The sequence below is a fragment of the Triturus cristatus genome, chromosome 7, assembly GCF_964204655.1.
Source record: "Triturus cristatus chromosome 7, aTriCri1.1, whole genome shotgun sequence".
NCBI lineage: Eukaryota > Metazoa > Chordata > Amphibia > Caudata > Salamandridae > Triturus > Triturus cristatus.
Genome location: NC_140590.1, coordinates 621,392,676 through 621,411,327, shown reverse-complemented (window position 1 = coordinate 621,411,327; position 18,652 = coordinate 621,392,676). Strand labels below are relative to the sequence as shown.

General features: G+C 45.2%; 1 protein-coding gene across 1 annotated transcript in view; it reads right to left on the bottom strand.

Moving 5' to 3' along the window:
* SUZ12 (SUZ12 polycomb repressive complex 2 subunit) overlaps positions 1–18,652 on the bottom strand; it is an 819,404-nt gene that overhangs the window by 418,820 nt on the left and 381,932 nt on the right. The gene's annotated exons all lie outside the window — the stretch shown is intronic.

The following is an 18,652-nucleotide window of genomic DNA, read 5'->3' as shown; positions in this document are numbered from 1 at the left end:
GACAGCAGATAAAGCAAAAGAAAGACTACTGGAAACAAGGACGGAAATGTTAGTACGGAGTGCTTCAATATGAGGTAACGGTTAATTTGGTCCCAAGTTACACTGCATCAGAGGCTATGTTTCACCAACAACTGTAATGGATTAGATGACTAAGTACTGACTATTATGGCAATCACAAACCTTGGCAAAAAGCCACTTGCCTTAGGAATTTAAGCTCTGCAGGTAAGTAACTAGCCCTAACAAAGACTAAATCAAAGAATAATTGTGGAAGATTGTGGGAATTAAGGTCAAAATGGAAGATAGACTAGTGGATTTAGTTGAAATATTTTGCCTCTTGACTTCATGACACTGGTACAAAAGAAAAATGTATTAAAAAAAAGTCACCTCGATCAGCAATGAGGGGAGAGAATGCTTATCACAATCAACGCAACAAGCAACTTACTTAATTTTGATGGCAATTTTTCTGGTGGATACCCTATTAAACCGTTGATTTCTCACTCTGTGAATATTCCCCAAACGTCAGACTGGATGCTAAAAATGTCAATGCTGTACCCTGCGTCAGTAGGTGGCAGCATGTGCCTCCACACAGACCTTGTTCCAGTCCAGAAGAACAAGTTACTTACCTTAATTAATTCCTTATCTGGTTGAGATGCTTTCTAGCTGCAGATTCCTTACCATAGAATATTTTGCAGGCGTCAGACTGGATCTGGACATTTATTTGCAATTCCCTTGCACATTGGTAGGTGAAGTCGGATGACTCCTCTAGCCAATGCAGTGGTCGTATCTGTAGCTCTGGTGGACTGAGCTCTTAAGCCCCCACGGGACAGTTTCTTGGCCATTAAGTAGCATAGCTTATTGCAGATGATGATCCATCGAGAGATGCTTCTCTTCTGAATTGGCTTCCCTTTCTTTGCCCTTGCAAATCCAAGATGAGTTGATTGTCCACCCAGAATTCTTTGGTATGATCGATAGGGAATGATGACGCTCTTTTTGGGCCCAGGCACTGGGAGTCTATCTGGAAGGATTTCGGTGGGGGAGGTGGGTATAGGTATACAACAAAAGAACAAGTTACATACCTTAGGAAACGCCTTATCTGATAGAGGTTTTATCAAGCCGCAGATTCGCTACCTTTTGAATTATTTCAAGGTGTCAGACTGGATTCAGAAATGTTTCTCGAGCAGTACCCCTGTCTGCACCGGAATGGACGTGTAGGATGTCTATATTGACGCCTCGTCAGCGCGCTGAAGCGGGTTTCACTGGTGTAGAAAACTAGGACCCTGAAGAGGAACAACCCTGTCCCTAGAAATCGGTTCACAGAGCAGGAAGGATGGGTGGGCAAGTAATGTGCGGCTAGATACAGTCTCTACCATATAAAACGTTGCAGAAGGTAAGTAACTTGTTCATCTAATAGAGACTTCAGATACCCAAGTAATACCTCCCCGGAGGTGGGTCTGTGGACCATTTTCATACGAGTGGGGTCCGCCACCGACATCAGGCATACTAGTTGTCGACAAAACATCAAAAGTAGTCAGTCAAAAAGTGACTGAGGGGAGATCGATTCGGATCTGCACTGATGGTGCGGAAAAGGCAGCACTAAGGTCAGCGCCAGGGGTGGGACCTATACGCCACTTCCGGCGTGGAGAACACCAATGACGACAGTGCCAACTTACGCAACCTACCAGCGCACAAGGGCATAGGGCAAAAATGTCCAGATCCATTCGAACGCCTGGAAAATATTCTAAAGTAAGGAATCTGCGTCTAGAAGGCTATCAGATGCAATGAGTGGAGCCGCGTATAAGCGCCACTTATGTGCGTTGAAGTCAGCTGCTTTCTTATGCTGTTCACGTCTTAAGATACAGCGCCTATCGCAGATTGGCATGACCTGTGTTCAGATCTCTAAATTGTGACCTTTTTAGATGGAAAAAAAGTCCAGTTCACAAAAGGAAGAGGTGGGAAGGTCAGTAACAATTCTGCAGTTAGTGCCCATCAGAAAGATTATTACTGAAGGCTAGTCACTTGTTCTTCTGACAGATACTTCAACCTGCAGATTGCTCACCTTGTGAGTAGATACCATAGCAGTACCTTCAGAGTTGGTGGGTCTGAACTGGCTTAGACCAAAAAGACCTGCAGGAGCGAGGAGGCAAAATGCCTCTCAATGGGCCAGACTGTTTAGGCAGAAGTACATTGGGAAAGTATGCACCAACGACCACTTTGACACCTCACAATTATCCACAACAGGCACTGTGCATGCCAAGGCAACATAGCCTCAGGTGGCACAAGCTTGTTAACCTCCTGAAGGCTGCTTCCTAGCGAGTGCAAGGCAGATGCTGAGAACAATTCATGAGGAGACGGTCTGTTTTACACTGTCTGACTGCCACAAACAACTGATCAGCCAACCAATGTTCTTTAGTATGATCTGTATAAAAACTCAGTGCTCTCGGGTACAAACTATGGAGTCTATTTTCCCCCTTAAAGAGATGAGGTAAGGCAAAAAACGCAGGAAGGGCGTTCACTTTCAGACATGAAATGGAGTGACCACTTTCGCCAGAAAGGAAGCTCTTATCCTTAACACTGACTTATCTGGGAAGAATGTTGTGTAACTGGACGGCAGAGAGCCTGCAGCTCGTCACACGCCTAGCCAATGTTATGGAGTTGAGAAAGACAGTTTTCAACATCAGAAGCCTTAATGAACAACTGCGCAGTGGCTCAAAAATGGTACACACCAAAAAGTGAGAACTAAATAAAAGTTTCAGTGGGGCATCACACTGTAGCTTCACAAAGGGTTTTGGCAGGAAGCACGGTATCAAACCTTTTAAATATGTCATTACAATAAAGAAGGCTGATTCGGCAATAGTAAAAGAAAAGCTGAACAAGCAGACAAATAGCTTTAATAGTGCCAACGCAATTCCTTGCTGGCCCATCAACAAAACAAAAAGTCAGACAATTTGTCTTGCAGTGAATAATTGTGGCGGAATGTGCACGGAGCCACTAATCAGAGACATATACAGATTTTGAAGAAGGATGTCTCATCGCCAATATGACATTAACAACCTCACAATGAACTTCAAATGCTGTCAACTGCTGTTGCTCATTCTCCAAGCACGAAGATGCAGATTTCGCAGGCCAGGGTGCAGCACTCTGCAGTGCCGCTTGCTGCAAAAGATCCTCCCAATGCAGCAGCGCAAAAGCATTTAGGAGTCCTGAATGAGTTTCAGAGAGACCCTTCTGGGGAACTCCAATGCGCTAAAGTGCTCAGGTTGTGCATTCTTGTCAGTGACGAAAAGATCAAGCCCTGGGTCTCCCCAATAATAGAAGAACCTTACACCAACTCTGCGTGTACCTGCACTTAAGAGATCAGCAAGGCGTCAGCAGCTGAGTTCCCCAACCATGCCATTTAGACATCCTCACCAGGTGCAGACAAATTCCATGGTGGTACAGTTACTTCTAAATGTGTAGAGACTCCTGGTGCACGACAAAGACACCCGCTAAACCCTGATTGCTGAAGTACCACATGACGGTGGTATGGTCTATGAGCACTTGCACCACTGGTTCTCTGAAAGTGGGCAGTAAGTAAATAGACACCAAGCGAACTGCCCTCAACTGTGACAAACTGATGTGGAGTCCAGCTTCTGCTGCAGAACAGAGGCCTCGGATCCCCCACCTCTCCCAGACAGTCTCCTCAACCCAGGAGGGATGCATTTGCCACCATGGTCAAATCTGGGTGATGTAAGGAGAGGGGTTTGCCACTGACCCAATCGCGGTCCTTCAGGCACCACTGCAGTCTCCTCTGTACTCTGAATGTAATTCCACAGACTGCCCTGGTCCCAAAGCAGAGCCTTTATATGCTGTCTGGCATGTTTCACGAGCAGGATACCAGATGCCAACAATCCTAGTAGCCTCAGTCATTTGCACTGAGATCCAGGAGAGAGGCTTAAACATCGAGATCATAGTCCGAATGTCTGGGGCACTCTGCTCCAGGGGAAAGGAACAAGATGGAACAGTAAAAGGGAGTGTCTCTGGAAGAGTTACGTGTGACTTCAGCAGACGAATAGCAAACCATAACCATATTAAGATGATTGCTGCTTTCTGGAGGTGATTATCGACTGCCTGGGGCGAGCCCACCTTCAATAGCCAGTCATTGAGGTAGGGAAAGACTGGTACAAGACAACCTTTGAAGGAGTGTTGAGACCACCACCATCACTTTGGTTTAAAACGGAGGGTCAATTGTGAGGCCAAAAGGGAGCAGTGAACTGAAAATGCTCCTGGCCCACTGTGAACCAGAGGTAGCGCCTTTTGGCCTGCAGGAAGTGGATATGGAAACAAGTGTCCAGCAGATCATGTGTCACCATCCAGTCTCCCGTGTCTACGGCAGGACCCGGGCTAGCAAGAGCATCTTGAATATGTCCTTCCGCAGGAAGGCATCTATCCCTATCCGGCACCGGGAAGTAGCGGGAGTAACACCCAATTCCAATGATGGAACCCTTTCTAAGGCCATTTGGCTGAAAGGATCTGTACTTCCTGCTGCAAGAAAGACAGGTGCCCCTCTGTCAGCTGTCCTGATGGTTGTGGACGGTGCAGGGGGTTGGAAAGAAATGGGGGTTCAGCTCAAAAGAACAATATGAACGACATTTGTGTATGAGGTGATGCCTTGCCACACCTGGAAGCAATGCTAGATCTTTCCTTCGACAGTTTGCAGCTGCTGAAGGGGTGAGGAACTGCGATGCATATCCTTGAAGCCCAGGGTGCTGTTTTTGTGAGCAGTGGCCTTGGCCACGAAAAGGATAAAAGGCCTGCTGGACTGACTGCGGGGCCTGCTATTGTCAGGACTAAAGAGCCCCTGCCATTGCCAAAGAGGGGACACCATTTCTCGTGAATTGCCTGCTGGGGGCGGACAGTCACACGGAATATGCTGTAGCCCTGCTTTCCTTAAGCCGTTCCAGGGCTCAATTCGCTTTCCTGACAAAAAGGCAGAAGCCATCAAATGGCATGTGTATTAAAGATGCTTGAACATCCCCAGCAAGGCCGGTAAACCTCAACCATTGTTCCATTGCAGGACCTAAACAGCAAGTTGTATCCAAGCCAAAGACTATAATAAACTTTGCTGCATCACATCCATTTTTAATAGCCTGGGTGAGAGGCACCTGCAGGTTGGGCAAGTAAACAGTAACCTAAGAGGCAGCTGGCATTGACAGATCTGAGAGCAACATTTGCAGATTAGAATATATGGTTCCCAAAGGATTGAGCTCACAATTAGTTCACCACCAAGTTTTCAGGCGATAGGTGCTGGTTTATAGTCACAAGTGATCTGTTTGTTTTCTGGAGGTCCAGGGGATGGTTTTGCTCAAGTTTAAGTTCTCAAAAGAGTATCTGTGAGGGCCTCATTGAAGAGTAAGTGAGGTTTTTTAGATGTCTGGCCCAGATATTGTGTAACATCTGGGCTCTGCCACGTGGTAAAGGTAAGTATTGAATCAGAGGAGTTGCCAGAAGGCTGCACCCCAATAGGATTGGGAAGCTGCCTCTGGTGAGGTCAGGCCGAGTTTTGCTCAGTGTCGGAGAGCAGAATGGGCTGTGTCTCCTGCTCAGACGCCTGCATCGATGCTAAAGAAACTGGTACAGATGATGGAGCTGGGACCAAAGACGGCAACTGGGCTGGTGCTGAACCCAAAATTGGTTGGAAGGGCGAAAACTGCATACAGGGTGGTCATGCTAGTGGGAGTTCAACTGAAAGCCCTGGCAGATGTTTGGAGACTGAAGACTAACAAGAGGGAACCAGTAATATACCAAAGATCCACAGCATGGCCTCACAAAAGACCTCAAATAGCTGTGACATCGGGCCCAAGTTTGGAATCTGCTGCGATGGTGATCAGGTGCAAGTGAGCTCTCTGGAGTTAGACAGAGACAAGAGACAGAGACCTGCTGGGACTTTGTATGCTATTCTCATACTTACCCAAAGAGTTCCACTGTGATGAAGATCTGCCTTGGTAAGGACACAGAGGAAACAAAAACTCCTTTCGACTTTAAGCAGCTGCGTTGGAGTCTTTTGGTGTTTGGCAATGTAAAGTTTTAACTAGCTGTCCCATAAGGCAATCTGGGTGCAATAGTCGCAGGTCCTGGCGTCGCGTTCCAGATCCCAGCACCATAAGCCTACTGTGTTGAAATCGCACAAAAATCTGTTTGTGACAGTGCCTAAAAGGCTTACAGCCTGTTTTGAGAGGTTACATCCCTTGCACTTTGTGAAAAAACTAGTCAAAAGACAGAGTAGCTCCTGATACGCGTCTGAAGGCGGAGAGGTGGAGCTCTGGAGCCACACATATTCAACTAAGCTCAGCACAGCTGAAAATTTTGTTAGAGCATTGGTGGATCTCTTTAAGAGTACACATTTGCTCTCCCTTATGACATAATTTGGGGATTCTACCAATAGCTACCAAGGCTTAACTATGGCCACTGTTGTACTAGCTAAGATTAAACAGGACACCAGCCCTCGATAGTTATTGAAAATCTTTTTAGAGATTGTGAAAATAGATAAATTGCATAGATCAGGTGAATAGAGTATCTAAGACATTTTGTGAGCTGGGTCTGGCGAGCCTTTGTCTAACGAAGCTCTCTCAACCCATCTCATGAGGGGTGCACTTAAAGAAAACTTTATTGGGCAAAAATGGTAACAAGAAATGAGAAATACTAAGCATGTCTCACTCTCCAGTATCTTCCTAGACATAAAGCATCAGGTGGAATTTGAACCTTTCCTCGGCTATTTTGATTGTTCCAGCTTCCAAGAAGCTTTTTCTAAAGCTTAGAAACAGCATTTTACCTCTCCTTTACTTGTGTGCTAAATGGAAGAGCAATAGTGTTAGCAGCACCACCTGCCAGGTATGCCAGTTGGCAGAAGAGATCCTTGCACGTTTTATTTTCTTTTGCCCTGGATATGCCTGGCCTGGGGGTTGCTGGATTATCCCTATATGGGGACAGCTGTGTGCTGGAGATTTTCTCCAGGCACTCAGACCTTTGAGGACTGAGACAAGGGAATTTGTAGTTTGTGCTGTTGCCAAATATCTAAAGTGGAGCTGGGTTATATGAGTTAAGTCCATGGCCACCTCTGGTTTGAGGATGGGAGATAGTCGGGGATAAGTATGTCCCCATGGTCTTATTGTTTAAAAAAAAAAAAAAAGACGACTCCTTCCTGGAAGTTAAAAAAATGCCTCTGACAAATGTATGTCAAATACGCAAAGATCTTCCTAGCAAAAGTTATCAAAAACACTGGCAACAAATTCTATGTCGGGACCTGCGGCACGTTAATTTCTCCAACCGCGTAACTGCAACAAATTATGTAAGGAATGCTGAATGATTCAAACATTCTCTCCCAGTCAAGAGATCTGGGTTAAATCCATTGTTATTTTGCCCACTACACCAGCCCAGTTTGGACCCAGCCATATGCAAATCAGTCTTGACCCTGTGCCTCATGGGAACAGTCCAGACCGAACTGCCAAACCAGGTCCTCCCTGGACTGGAAACCGGCATCCTGGGACCAGTTTCGGGGTATCTCACCCTTCATCAGCCAGGCTAGCTTCAATCCAGTGGCAAAGTGAGCAAGGGAACCACGCCTGGGCATACCCGTCCCACTTAGGGCGGAAAGTGCAACAAATGATGGCTGGAATGCTGAATGATTCAAACATTCTCCCCCAGTCAAGAGATCTGGGTTAAATCCAAAGTTCTTTGGCACAGGGTCAAGATTGATTTGCATATACCTGTGTCTGATCTGGGGTGGCGAAGTGCGCTAAAGAACGATGATGGATTCAACCCAGATCTGTGATTGGGGGTGAGTGTCTGAAAACTTTCAGCGCTACGTCCATCATCTCCTTGTGTTTGACTTATTTCTACAGCAGCCATCTTAAAACAAGTAATCAACACTACATTTCCATCAGACTTTGGAGTAAGAAAAAACAATCCAGTCCATCTATCAGAGCGGCGTTAGTCCTTCAACAGTGTTAGCCGCCGCTTTAGCCTCCTCTTTCTTTGCTGCTCCAGCGGCCACAGATCAGTGTTTCTTTGCTCCGTGATTTTTTGCTATTTAATACGTTGTTGCACTTTTGTTGTGCCTAAATTGTATTCATTTACAGTCTCCGGCATTGCGGGCGTGTGTTCCGAGCGTCAGCCCAGCATGACAAAGCACCTCGATCGCGGAAGCGGTTTCCGCTCCTCTGCGATCGTGGCGTCTCCTTGACAAGCTCTCCGTGTAGTGATTCGACCGTTAGGGGGCCGTGCAAACCAGACTACGTGCTCTGTGTGTCAGACTCCCCGGCAGCCAACACGTCTGTCATCTGTCTCGACCGGAGCAGAGAGTAGTGCACTGGCCATGCATTTGTGTGTTCTGAAATACAGGGGAAGAGAAATGTGCTTTTTCCAGTCTGGGCTTACTCAGGAGAGCAACCGCCTGGAGCTTTACACCCGCGCCGCAGGTAAGACAATTGTCAGGCTCAGTGGGGAGTCGCCCCGGCAGTAGAGAAAATGCCTTCAGAGATTATAGGGAAAGATAGCCCCCAAGCCTCTGGTTTATTTACGACTTGCTGTTTTTTCCCCTGAGTGTTAACCTCTGATACCCGCATTGCCTCCTTAATACTAGAGTAAAATGGAGGAATATGGGGATTATTATGAGGAAGAGGAGGTTCGGTACCTTCCTATTGATGATGATTTTTGTCAATTAATGGATGTGTCCATTTTCCGAACCGCTACCCAGGTAGTAGAGCCCATGGAGAGGACAACTCAAGAATTACAGGCTCAGTGCCCATGACCCGTTGAACACAGGTAAGAACCTACCGGGTGTCAGACCCAGTTATCTCCAGGGCAGCCTGCAACCTAGGAGGCAGGTCCCATTGCAGAAGGCAATTTATTTGGTGATCCTTTTATTAAGGAATTGGGGAAATTGTGAATACTTTTAAATCCATTGAGAAAGCCCAGTCTTCCATTAAGCATATATTCACCCTACATGTTTTTGCCGGAGCTGGTCGGGGCAGAAGGAGCGCAACCGTCCGGGCATTCTATCAGCCCTCAGGCAGGGGTGGAAATAATCACTGTGGACTATGGCAACACCCAGCGAAATTTGGTACCTTCTTTAACACCAGCACCTCCCCCCTCAGGGATCGAGAGGAGGCGGCAACGGCCAACAGCAAAACCAATCAGGTGAGAGTTCAATCTTCCACGGGGAAACACTTGGGGTGCAGGTTAGGAGTCTCCCTCCACAACAGGTGTCTCCTCCCTTCAGATGTGTGGGTACTGCAGACGGTTCAAGGGTTTCAGATGGAGATTTCAGGTTCTTCCCATCAACCGCCTCCTCCGATACCATTGTGTTTTTCCCAGAAAAGACCTCCATGGTAGCGAAAGAGCCTCCAGTTGCTGGAAAAACGGGCCATCGTCGAGTCCACCCTCCATTCCTGTGGGTTTCACAGTAACCTCTTCCTGGTGGAGAAGCAGGATGGAGGGTATCTCCTGGTGATCAATATAAAAGAATTTAATGGGTGGCTGATTTATCAGCATTTCAAAATGGAAGGTATTAATCTCCTTCAGCCCTAGGATTGGATGGTTCGTATGGACCTCAAAGATGCTCATCTCACAATCCCATTTTTTCCTTCTCACCAGCGGTTCCTTCAGTTTCAATGAAGATCTCGGGTGTTTGAGTTCACCTCCCTTCCTTTCAGTCCATTATCAGCTCCGTGGTGCTTCACCAGGGTCATGAGGCCAGAGATCAAACACCTGCGGGCCCAGGAAGTCCAGTTGATCGTCTACTTCGACAATATTCTGAATCGGTGACCCTCCCGCCTGGTCCAACAGCTTCAGATGTCAATAGATCTCCTGGAGTCTCTGGGTTTTGTGATAAACAAGAAGTCTGCCCTCACCCCCTCGCAGTGTACCCTATTTTTTGGGTTTGTGGTGGACTCAGACAGCATCCCTCAGCCTTCCCTCCTGCAAGCTCACCAAAGATCAAACACGTGCTTCGTCGGACATTGCCCAAGTCTTCAATCAGCCTACGCCACTTGGCCCGGGCCACTTACACTACAGAGAATTACAGCACCTGAAAATCTCATTTATGTCACTGTCTCAGTTACTCCCAGACCATCACTCTCTTGGAAAGGGCACGGGAGGAACTGCGGTGGTGGATACATCATATGGCCACTTGGAATGGGCAGGCTATTTCCGGCTCCTAGACCAATTTGGTCATAGAGTCGGACACCAGCGGGTCAGGCTGGGGTGCCCGTTGCGGGGAATTATCCACCAGTGGAAAAAGGTACTCTACCGAACAATCCCTTCACATAAACTACTAAAGAGTTAACGGCGGGCTCCTTTGCAGTGAAATGTTGGACCAAACAGGGCCCACTGCTGTGTCCTTTTAAAGGTGGACAATGTGGCAGCTGTTCGGTATGTAAATCATCTCGGACGCACCTGGTCTGAGGCGCTGTCCCATCTAGAGCGAGCACTATGGGACTACTGGTTGACCAAATCATGTCTGTCCACAGAACATCTGTCTGGACAATCCAATCAGGTAGCGGACTGGCAATCTCGCCACTGGAGGGACACCAGCCTTTGGAGGCTTCACCAGACGGTGTTTGTCGCCCTGCAGCGGAGATGGGGTCCTTTTCCGTAGGATCTGTTCGAATCTTGGCTCTATCATCCGGTGGAGAGGTATTACAGTGGCGTCCGGACCCAGAGGCAGTGACCTCCGATGCGTTTATTTAAGACTGGAGCGAGCAGAAGGGTTATGTCTTTCCCCAGTTTGCAATGATCATGCGAGTCTCCACTCCACTACATTGGCAGAATGCGGACCTGGTGCTGATCACCCAGATATGGACATCTCAAGTCCGGGTTTCCAGTTCTGATGGGACTTTCTTGGGATTTACCAAATCCTCTACCCCGTTTCAGGATCTCCTATTGTATCCCCGAGGGAACTCTCATCATCTGGTTCTCTCTCTCTCTCGGACCCTCCGTCTCATGGCGTGGCGGATTACAGGGAATGATGGAAAGTCCCGGGCATTTCATATCAAGCTGCGGCTCTCCTTGGGCACAAACGATACCAATCAGGGTGGTTCAGATAGGCTCGATGGTGCAGTTTATAACAACTTGATCCTGTGGGGGTAAATGTTACGCGTATTTTGAATTTCCTGGAGGATCAGGCAACTGATGATTTGGCCTACCGCTCGATCAATACTTATCACTCGGCGATCTCCGCTGCCACGGTTTTGGGGATGCACATCCAGGTGGAGAGCATCCCCTTGTTTGTAAACTCCTCAGGGGCATTAGATTGTTTAGCCCCCAGAACCACGCTATTCCCAACTGTGGGACGTTAACACGGTTCTTCACTTGTTCAAGTCTAGGCCGGCCAATAAATATCTTTCAAGGAAACATGTCAGCGAAGGTGGCTACTCTGCTCTGTCTTGTCTTCTGCCAGAGAGTGTCAGATGTGAGGATGCTGGATCTCACATGTTGAGTATTTACTCCAGAAGGAGTCACTTTTCACATCTCTACATGTACAAAATGTAATTCGAGAATTGTGTCTTATCCTGCTTTTCCTAACGTCCCTAAATTGTGTGACATAAGGGCTCTAAAAATGTATGAAGTCATGACTAAAGAAATCCTACCCTCCAGGCAAGCAACAACTGTGTATTGCACTTAAAAAACCTCACAATGCAGTGCCCTCCCCGGGTGGGCCAGAGGAGCTTTGAAGCGGAGATTGATGTGCCTAAATTCTAGGCTCACACTGAGCGAGGGACCATGGCTTCCAAGGCTACTTCTCTAGGGGCGCGCTTAGAGGACATACTCAATGCAGCAGACTAGTCCTCGGACTCTGTATTTAAACGGTTTTATTTTAAGCCGATCACACATTTGGCATCTCTGGTGGTGGAGAAGCTTTAAACTAGCCTAATCCTTGCCCTGACATAGAATGAAAAACTTCCTAGCTATCGTAAAGGGAAGTTTCAATTCTATTAAGGACGTGGAGGCGAGTATTAGATCACCAGATTGATCGTACCTCAGTCTTCCCACCCTTGAGTGCCTGCTCTTTCTATGATCAGAGTATTTAACTGATTGACGAAAATGTGTTTATTTTTTATGAATTGCCTGTTAATATGAGGTGTTTGTTGTAAGAACTGTTTATCTCAGTATAAACCTGTTAAGCTTGTGATAGAGTTATGCTATTCCGTTAACTATTCAGTTATTTACCTGTTGGAATTATTGGAATGTTTTTCCCTTGTCTCATGTGTGGTGTTTATGATTGGACACGAATAAACAAGACTAATTGCAGGCAGGATTGGCTGTGTTTGCAGAAAGGAAGAGGAGGCTAGAGCAGCGACAGACACTGTAGAAGGAATAGCGCAGCTCTGATTGGTGGACTGGCTCGTTTTTTCTTATCCCATAGTCTGATGGGAAATGGTATGTTGATTACTTGTTTTAAGATGAATGCTGGAGAAATAAAGCACTGAAAACCAAGCCTAATTCTTGCCTCCACGTCCTTAATAGAATTGAAACTTTATGATAGCTAGGAAATTTGTCATTCTTCATCAACCTGCAGGAGGGGTGGGAGTGGATTGACATGCAGCTAGACAGTAGTGAATCATAGCCGATCGAAGAAAATTAGCTCCTCAACTACCAGGCTCCTAGAACAGACATATGGGATGGAACCTTTCCATAAAGGAGCAATCCCATGGTAGCAGCAGTGGCAGGTATCAGTGCCGCCGGAACAGATTGACACTTTGAGCTTGGTGAAGAGTAACTACATGTTACAGACTCTAAACCTGACTCAGACTCTACTATGAAGTTTAACTTTGGAGCGGATATACCCCAAGTGATGATGCGGTCAGTGGATGACCTTATTTGAGGCCTCTTATAGCAATAGGTAGAGTTAATGGTTTAAGTGTGCAGGAATGCTAATCGGGGTTGCTTGATATACACTCGACAAAGACGGATGAGGGGGCGGAATGGTATTGTCTATCAACATGACCAGGACCAGAAGTTGCATTGCAGAACGGGGGCCTTGCCACAGTCAGCAACCACTATCTCACACGTGTTGAGCAAGTGACTTGCACATGTTTCATATCGTTGTTCTTAGCTCTAGAGATAACGATAGTTAACATATATGCACCCAATTGAGACCAAGCTGAGGGGTCGAGGGGTACTTTAATATGTTTGCCGACCCTGTGCTGGACCGCTCACACCCAACACTGCAGGGTCTCCCATTGTGCGACAAGCAGAGAAGTTTTCAGACTGGCAGGATCGATGGGGGGGGGGGGGGGGGTGAGGTAATCGAGGCGTGAAGGGCGACACTTCCAGAGGACTGGCTATTGTTTTTACTCTGCATTACACGATTTGTCCGCCTCTACACCTTCTTGTGCACACCAGATGTTCATGGATCACTGATTCAGAATAACTAGCTGGAACCATATTGTCTCATAACCTGATTGTTAATATGCTGGCTTAGGTTAAAATACGAGCTTGCATTCCTAGCTGGAGACGAAGGGTTGAGAATCTCTATGATCCAATTTTCCAGCATACCATAGGAGAAATTCTTCAAGCTGCAAAACTAATCCTACAGGTAAGTAACCATTTCATTTAGCAGCATGAACCTTTTTCTGGAGTCGCATGCTGTGCTTCGATTTCGTAGCGGTTTCTTAACCATGGTGGCTGGGTTGAAGATGAGGATGAACTTGTAAACAAGTGTTTCAGTACTCTATGTCCCACTTGTGCTTCTCTGTTAACCAGGACGTTGATGCAGCAATGTTTTAAGAACTTGTGTACGGACGACCATGCGGCAGCAATACATATGTTGTTCAGCTAGATGTTTGACAGGAAGCCTACTGTAGCTCCCTTATTTCTTGTTGATTGTGCTCATGGTTAAGTTTCGAGCTGTATGCCACCTTTCTTGTGACACATATGAATCGTCTGATTTATCCACCTCGTGATGGTGTTTTTGGTGACCGGGTTCCCTTTGTTATTGTCTGCAAATGATACAAAGAGCTGTTTCCCTTTCCTGATAGGTTTTGTTCTCTCCAGGTAATACATAATCGCCCTGTAACGGTCCAGCATATGCAGTGGTCTTTCCGCCAGAGTCTTTGAATCTTGGAAAAAAAGTGGTATTTAGCTTGTGTGATTTATGTGAAAGTGGGAAGTTACTTTGGGTAGAAAGCGTGTATTAGTTCTCATGACTATCCTGTCCCTGTGTATCTGTCGATATGGCTCTTCTATAATGGGTGGTTGTAGCTCACTTGCCATGCAAAACGATGTAAATGTGGTTAGAAAAGCTATCTTAAATGTAAGGAACATTTAAGGTGGCCCTGTGGGGTGGTTTGAAAGGTTCTTTCATGAGTTGGGTCCGCACCACATTTAGGTTCCACATAGGTATTGGTGCACTCCTTGCTCTGGTTTTTCTTTTGACCCTTTCTAGAAACCGTTTGACCACTGCTGCAGTGAAGAAACTTCTTCCTTGTGTAGGCCAATATCGCTGCTAGATTTACCTTTGGTGGCGCATAGGTTGGGTTCCTGTCTAACAGATGTGTAAGATATCGGATGACTGCAGTATCACATGCCTTGTCCTGAAAAAGGCCAGATCTCTGGCACCACTTTGTGTATCTCTCCTATTTGGCTTTGTAGCATTTCCTAGTTATCCGTCTTGTTAACCGGAGTACTGCTATTGCTTTCTCTGGCAGTCCCAAAAGACAGAATTCTATTTAATGAGGAGCAATGCTGCTAGACTCAATGTGTTTGGAAAGCAGGTCCTGTGACACTGGCAGTCTCTGTATGTAGCGTGCCATCTCTATCGGATCAGAATAGCAGGTTTGTCTTGCTGATTGCGGAACAATGAGTATTACCGCCATCTGTGATTTCCTGCACTTGTTGAACATAAGTGATAATAGTGGCATCAGGGGGAAAGCAGAAGCAAATTTCGCTGACCAGTCTATCAACAGGGCATTCCCTAGAGAGTGGTGGTGCAGGACTCTAGATGCGAAGAAATGGCCTTTTGTGTTTCTAGTATAGCGAACAGGTCTATTTCTGACGTCCCCCCATTTTTCTGAACACCTCTATTACTGTCTGCTGCATCTCCCACACATGAGGTGGAATTGTGCCTACTCAGTTTGTCTGCTTCAACGTTGTCTACTCCTGGCAAATGTATTGTTATGGTTATCGGTCTCTGAATGGCCTACCTCCATATCTCCTGTGTTAGCCTTGATAGGGCGAAGGACTTTGTTCCCCCTTTCTTGCTGAGGTAGAACATTGTCATGTTGTCTATATAATAAATGTCCAGAGCACCACCAATTAAATTGTTAATAGTCAGTGAATTCGACATATCCATATTAGTAAGATAAACTTCAAAGGTTGTACAATTAATTTAAAAAAAACAAGGATTCCATTCGTTTTAATGAGTTATTCCATTTCTTGAACAGTTCAATTTGAACAGCCGACACGTGTTTCACTTTACTCAATGACATTTTCAAGCTTGTAGATTTAAACAAAGCATGGATTTTCTTAGACTTGTATTTCACCATACAGGATGATACAATACTAGCTCAAAGAAATGTAAAAAGAGAATAGTTCAAAGAAATGATTTCTAAAGCATATAGTAATCTTTAAGTGAGTCATCACACAAGCACAAAATAACAGAGGCGGCCAAATGTACAGCACTAGTTGTTGTGAGCGAAGAGTATTAAAGACAATATCACAAACTTGAAAGAGTAATCCAAAAGGGCGGTGAATTCCATATAAAACAAAATACCAGATAATGTGAAATTGACGTGAAGAGATTACAAATACACTATTAGAGTAATCAAACCAAAAAGTGACGTAAACCCAAGCAAGAAAGAAAAACCTCAAAACCTCCGTGATCACACATCCCTTACCCCAATAGAGAGGAGAAAGGCTGAAAAGAAAATATTTTTCAACAAACTACCTCTGATAAGTTGTCAATATACAGGAAGTTAGTCCAATGGGAATATGAAATTCGAATACTGATACTCTGAGCCCCAAGGACCACAAGTAAGAATAATCTGTGGCACTATCAATACCCACGCGAATTGTCACATTTAGTATCAACAAATGTGTTCAATGCAAAACTTATAACTAAAAAAGATGGAATAGAGAAGAAAGTATGGTCTATAAATGAAAATAAAATGGTGTCACTGTAGTTAATGAGTCAATCCTAAAAAAAAAAAAATATATATATATATATATATATATATATATAGTCCGCATTATAGAGAGACCTATGACCACTTCAGACGTACGCAAAGTGGTCTACAAAAAATTATTAAAACGTAATAACAAAACCATAACACCAGTCAATATGTATGTTGATGCACAGCACAAGTATAGGACAAGTTTGAAGAGAACGGTGTGACCCATGTATGGTTCACACCCCACATTTCAGCTTTAACGGGTATGGAAAGAACGAGCAATCGATCTGAAGTCAAGGTAGAATAGTGAAAAACCTTGGTAAGTGAGGGAACACTACAAAGAAAACCATTACAAGCTTTAACAGTGGTTACGTAAAATCAACCTACCCCAGAAAAACACACATCATATGAGACAAAAGAGTAATCACACGTTATCAAAAACAGGAGGAAGTCAGCAAAAGTAATGTCCATTTATTTCAGCAAGGTCCCTGATAAACTCAGGTCTTCGTGTTACTGGACAATCCCAACAAACAATATCATAAACGTGCAAGAAAACAAGGCGACAAAGTAAAGTACCGTAAATATAGGCCCCTTGATAAGACCTCTATTTAGTCTAAAAAAAGAGAACTCCCAATTAAAGTAACTCACCAGCCGCACAATCCGAATTCGCGTGTATGCGTTCTACGCGCCATCCGGCGTGGCTCTTTATAAACAGAGCCAAGAGTTGTACATGTGGCCACAAACATAGAAAAGGGTGATCAAATGGTCAGAAAATCTCCAACATAGAAAGGAACGTTAAAAACAGACAAGCGAGCGCCATGTTGAAATGCAGTCTAAACAGACAAAAACGCCAGCCCGGTATTGCACCATCCCATAGTCATAATATCGCACAAAGTTAGTATGTGACTATTAATAAGTCGTGATATTAATAAATAATAGTAAAGATCATGACAGTAGATACATTTGTATACAATCAGGACAATGTTTAAAATAAACGAAAGGCCTATACATATGGCAAAATACCACTTTGGTAGAAGTCTAGAATAAGAAGCGTATGTGTCTGAAAGTACCTCACAACATCTTATCTCGTGGATTGTGAGTCCAAAGCGAAAAAGGGAAAAAAAGGATTATAAGTGTGCTCCAAAGGGTCTAAATCCTGGAATGGATGACCAATGTTACAAAGCAAAAAGTATTTATAAATTAGTCACAATAAAATTTCGATCTGTTATTAACAGGATCTCAATAATAATGTCCAACCACCAGGAGTATAGGAGATAGAGAAGGCCAAGGTTATAGAAAGAGGGGTGGATAAAGAGTAATAAAGGGGAAAAGAATGAAAAAAACAAATGAATCAGAAGTGAACCAGAAAGGAATATGCTACTTACCAGTATGCATCTGTTCTTGGCATGTAGAGCTGCAGAGTTGTACACTTAGCATAGGTCGCCATCTGGTGTTGGGCCCGGATGTTTGCAGTTTGTTTTTCTTCTTGGACCGTGCTTGGAAGTCACGAGTTTGGTGACTCCTCCTTCGGTCCGTACTGCGCATGGGCTTCGGCTCCATCCTCAGATTGTTTTTCGCCAACAGGGAAATGATGGAGCGTAGTAATAACAGTGAGAAACCCATGTGTGTTGTATCTAAATAAGATGGACTGGAACGGATACAGGTAGCCGGGGAGGCGGGTGGGCGTGTACAACTCTGCAGCTCTACATGCCAAGAACAGATGCATACTGGTAAGTAGCATATTCCGTTCGAGGCATATGAGCTGCAGATTGTACACTTAGCATAGATTATATAGCAGTACCCAACCTTAGCGGCGACCACCGGTATCCGTTGCAGCTGTTTGAAAGAGTGTTTTTAGTACAGCCTGGCCCACCCTAGCTTGCTGCTGGGAATGCACATCTACACAGTAGTGTTTTGTGAATGTGTGCGGTGTAGACCATGTGGCTGCCTTGCATATGTCATCTAAGGGTATATTCCCTAGAAAAGCCATAGAAGCCCCTAACTTTCTTGTAGAGTGGGCTTTAGGGGGAACAGATAATGTTCTCTTTGCCTTCTGATAGCAAATTTGTATGCATTTTACAATCCACCTAGCTATCCCTGATTTTGAGATGGGGTTGCCTTTATGTGGTGGAGAAAAGGAAACGAACAACTGTTTGGTCTTCCTGAAGGGTTGCGTTCTTTGCATGTAATATAGCAACGCTCTTTTCACATCTAGTGTGTGTAAGGCCCTTTCCGCAACAGATTGGGGTTGCGAAAAGAAGACAGGTAATTCCACTGATTGATTGAGGTGGAAGGGGGTAATGACTTTGGGCAGGAACTTCGGATTAGTTCGAAGTATGACCTTGCTGTGATGCATTTGTATGTAAGGTTCCTGTATGGTGAACGCTTGTATTTCACCAACCCTTCTAAGGGAAGTGATAGCTACAAGGAAAGCTGTTTTCCAGGTGAGAAATTGTAGCTCACATTTGTGCATTGGTTCGAAGGGCGGACCCATTAGTCGTGTAAGG